Source organism: Quercus lobata, chromosome 2, assembly GCF_001633185.2.
Source record: "Quercus lobata isolate SW786 chromosome 2, ValleyOak3.0 Primary Assembly, whole genome shotgun sequence".
Classification (NCBI taxonomy): Eukaryota; Viridiplantae; Streptophyta; class Magnoliopsida; order Fagales; family Fagaceae; genus Quercus; species Quercus lobata.
In genome coordinates this window covers 3848747-3853434 of record NC_044905.1, presented here as the reverse complement: position 1 = coordinate 3853434, position 4688 = coordinate 3848747, and the positions used below count along the sequence as shown (strand labels likewise).

The window sequence follows — 4688 nt, the reverse complement described above, 5'->3', positions numbered from 1 at the left end:
ACACTCAACTAATTAAATAAGCTATATATTACTTTGCTTTGAGGTGTGGATATTTTAATGTGTGAATTTGGGATTATGGTTAATTGCTCTCAGTCAGTCTTCTTAGGTGTTGATGTATAAGGTGTGGTTTCTTTTCTTTAATCAAAACCATTCAGGAAAAAAAGAAAAATGATAAAAAGAAGGCTTCCCAAACTAAAATTGTGTGACCTGCAACTGAGAATAACATAAATTGCTTTATTTTCAATTTCTTCTTCTTGATCTTTATCATTATTCTCGAGCTACATAGCTAGCTATCATATTTATCTATCTTCTGCAAGTCTCACTCATTTTTTGGCGTTGTCTTTTCCAGTGCCCAAAATGGCATCCATAGCGGACCTTATAGTACTTGCCACTGAAGCAACTGCACTAGCCAATTTGCCACCTCCGACACTGGAATCACGCTTATTATCACGAGTCAAATGAACCACTTGCACCGCCTCTTTAGCAGGTTCTCTGTCTTCTCCAGGATGTGACTGATAATCTACTGTCTCCACCACCTTGGTTTCTCTTGCACCTTGTTCGTTAACCTCTTCATTTCCCTACCCAAAAAAAAAAAATACAAATAGAACACAAAAATGAAAGATTCTTAAACAATCATCCATGTAATACACAGTCACTAAAAGGGTATTGAATTATTGAAGATAAAGATAGTTTGAATTCTATACTTTTGACATGTTCATCTTGGAGGACCTCAAAGAATATCCAATGGATATTCAATTTAACCCCGGAATCTTTTTGCAAATTAAACCCCAGTAGAGAATTTGTGTTAGATCCGTGGCCCAAAAAGGTATGGACTTTTATCATTTTATGTGGCTCACATAGCTAGGATTAATGGACACGTTTTGTACAAGGTGGCAACCCGTAGTTGCATCATGGCAAAGAGTGCACAGAGGGTGTGACACGCAGTAGTAAACAACCGCACATATTTATGGTGTCTTTTATGGGTTAGAGACAGCTCTACTTTATGTCTTTACCGTGGTTACTGTGTTGGTCATGGTCCAAGAGGTTTTTCATTTGGGACCATAGCTTTTAAGATAAAAAAAGGTTTCTATGGCTGGCCCATAACAAGGAATAGTTTCAATAGGATACCATGGAAGAAAAGTAAAGACAATCTCACTTTCGTTCACCCAGTCCACATTTTGACAGAAAGGGATGTTAGTGGATTGGCCGGGTTTTGTGAATTTTTCCAACCCGAATTGACGCTAATTAATAATGAGGGCTAGTGGGATCAACTAGAGCTTTAGTGCGTTTGTATTAGTGCGTTTGTATAAGCCACAGAACGAGGTTTTGAGTTTAAGCGTTTGTAGAAAAGTTATAAAGAGTGACAGTTGCAAAACAGAATTTTGAATTATTTATTTATTTATTATTTTTTTTACAAAATAGAATTTCTACTCTAATCTAATCTAAGTGTATATGTGAGTGAAACTTTCTCCTAGAGACTTGAATCCCGACTTTTGCCCCCCACACCCCACAAGTATTTATACTTGTGAAGTGACCACCACACCAAGGATGCGCAGTGGTAGAATTTTGAATTTTAAAAACACTCTTTTTAAGCTTTGAAAATCCTTAACTAAATGGACCTTTTTAATTTTTATACATTTTTGTTTTTTAAAATACTAAGTATTTTAACATACATACAAGAGAAGAGAGAAGAAAGTCTTAAAACCCAACCCTATTATATATTTAAATTACTGAAATTCATCTATTATTATTTTTCTTTACTCAAAATCTAAGATTTCTATAGTAAAAATAGGTGTATTTCTCTCTCTTTTAAAATAACTAGTAAGTTTTCCGTGTGATACATGGATAATGTTGTAATATTTTACGTAAGATAGTTTGAAATATGTTGTATATATATTATAACATAATTGTTATAGAACTTTATTAATAATAAGTTCATTATAAAAAGCAATAATTATAAATTGTATACACATATCCATTATAATTATTCAATTGAAAAAAAAAAAAAAAAAAAACTTTGGAGGAATATTATAGAATAAAAGTTGATATAGAATGTGTCTTTCTCACTCTCCTTAATTCTAAAACAAAAATACACATCCCAAACACCCACAGTCAATCACATCATTTACAAAATCTACAAATCCACAACGTCCAACATTAACATAAAAATCGTAATTGTTGTTGCCACTCAATATAAAATGCAAGCTCCCCTTCCTTGGTTCTAGCCAACTTATACGGGTTAAGATTAGATGAAATAATAATATTAGAGCTAGGTAGGTGTCGATGAAAGATTGAAGGTAAATGGCATTGTTTTTGGTCTGTGTGTATTTGATATTGGATGACATTAAGGGCTATGTGTAGGTATATATATATATATATATATATATATATATAAAGGGATAGGAGTGCAAGAGGTGAAAATAGTGAATTAAAATGTAAAGAGTTTTGTGTGTATGTGTGAGGGATAAAAGTCTTGAAACATTGAACCAAAGGATAAAAAGAATATTTATTTATTTTAATTAAAAAAGTCTTGAAACATTGAACCAAATGAAGTAAAAAATCAATATTTAATTTTTTCTTATCTCTGATGTGACACTTGACAATATTTCAATTATCTTTGTATAGAATATGCCACTTGGCAGAACCTAATGCACTCCCATATGATGTTTCTGCTTTTATATATATATATTGATTGATTGATGATAGGAGTATTTAATTTAGTGCAAAAATGTGCATAAATACTTCAAGTTTTTTTTAAAATAATATCATAAATGTTTAATTTTAGGTTAGTCCAAAATGACTCCTGATAAGTGATAAGATAAACATATGAGTTTGAGACAAATTTAAATATTTAAAATATAAGTTGGATATTTTTGGGATAAAGTTGTTAGTATTTAATAGGGTTTGGTGAGAGTAAATATTAGGTAAAATTCATCATGTGTAGTACATTAAATTTTCAATTAAATTCAAACACATAGTTGCATTGAATCTAATTGTTCTTAAAAAAAAAAAAAATACTATTTATGTTCTATTGGTCAATGTAACCATGTGTTTCAATTCAGTGGCATAGCCAAAAAAAATTATCATGGGGGCCAAGGTAAATGTATCATTGTTTTCAAGTATTCTTAACTCTCTCAAAAAGCATATGACTTTATTTTTAGAAAGAAAAAAAAAATATATATTTTGCTAAAGAGATTTAAGTATATATTTTTTATAAACCTATGCTTTAAATGCTTCTATAATTAATGACTTATAAATGACAAAAAAGTCAGTATTAAAAAGAAAATAAAGGAGACAGTCATATAACAATAAATTAAAAAGTATTTATACTTTTCTTTTTAAAGGAAGGAATGCTATTACCTAAAATTTATTCAAATTTTAAGGCCTTGTTTGGTACATGTGTTTGAACATATGTTTTTAGTTTTCAAATAACATTACACGTATTTTTACACACTTTTTCACACATATATATTTCTAAAAAAATTAAAAATTATTTTTTAAATACACATACCAAACGGGCCCTAAAATTTTTCACACCGAAAAATCCAATGCACTGCACTTAAAAGAACTGTTAGAACGTGGAAAATCCAACGCTCTATTGGGTCCCATTGCCATAGGCCCATAGCAATTGACAGAATTATCTGAAAGTTTGTAGCCGACCAAAGCTAGGCTCAACTAGGCCCACGATCACGAGTTTGAACTATGTTTTAACTCGTGCGGTATAGGATCACGGGGCCACAACTTAATAATAGCATAATGGAATTCCATTGAAGAACCTTGGCAGACTCGACTAGAACTCACATGGATTGTCTTGATGAGGAACACCTCGACAGTACTAGATGTCAGTTGGAGTATCAAGAATTATGGGATTAGGTAAACACTGCCAATTCTACACAGGCATTTTTTTTTTTTTTTTACCCTCTCATTTTAACACTTGTTTAATCATGTTCCCAGTTGATTAACTCGAAGAAGAATGTGGAATGAAGCTAAGGTTTAGGAAAGGGAATGAATTTTTATAGGGAAATTGTAGGGGGGGTTTAGTTGATTTGAAGAATGAGAATTTAGAAGAGCCTAGAGAGAGAGAGAGAGAGAATTAGAAAATTTGCATAAACTTTCACAGTGAGGCACGAGTCACAACCTCACTCTTAACTTATAAGGGGAGGAGGTGTGATGTCAATTGATTAATTAGAATTCATTGGTTACTATTTGTACTATAATTTTTCAAAGCTAACATTAAAAAAAAAGAAAAAAAAAAGAAAAAAAAAAAGAAGAAGAAGTGAAAAATGAAAAAAGAAGCAGCTAAATATGGGCTCTTTAACCAACTAAGAAATAAACATTTCTTGGTTAAACTTGCTCTAGTTTCATGATCCTAGCCTCCATGGTATGATGTTGGGCTGGTCTCAATGAGTCTTGGGCTGGGTTGCAACATTGGGCTTGTTAGTTATTAAAGAATGTGGAGCAAAAAAGGAGAGAAAGAAAACCATGTCTACTACTAGAATACATTGAAATCCTCCTTCAAATTCTAGTCATCCAGTAGTAAGTTCATAGGGAAGGTAAAGGCAAATAAATCATCTAGTACTTAGGTAGACTACAGACAAATAATGCTGTTCCAGCACTACTTACTCTTGTGTAGGCACACAACTCCTACAAAAGTAGTTATAAGACTCATAACACCAATGTGGTAGATG

At 31.8% G+C, this 4688-nt stretch overlaps 1 long non-coding RNA gene across 1 annotated transcript; it reads right to left on the bottom strand.

Annotated features, from left to right (window-relative positions):
- Positions 1 to 220: 220 nt before the first annotated feature.
- LOC115978299 lies at positions 221 to 914 on the bottom strand. The gene is made up of 2 exons (XR_004088679.1): positions 705 to 914; positions 221 to 578 (listed from the first exon to the last, which is right to left on the bottom strand). It is a non-coding gene; the product is annotated as an uncharacterized LOC115978299 (long non-coding RNA).
- Positions 915 to 4688: the final 3774 nt, after the last annotated feature.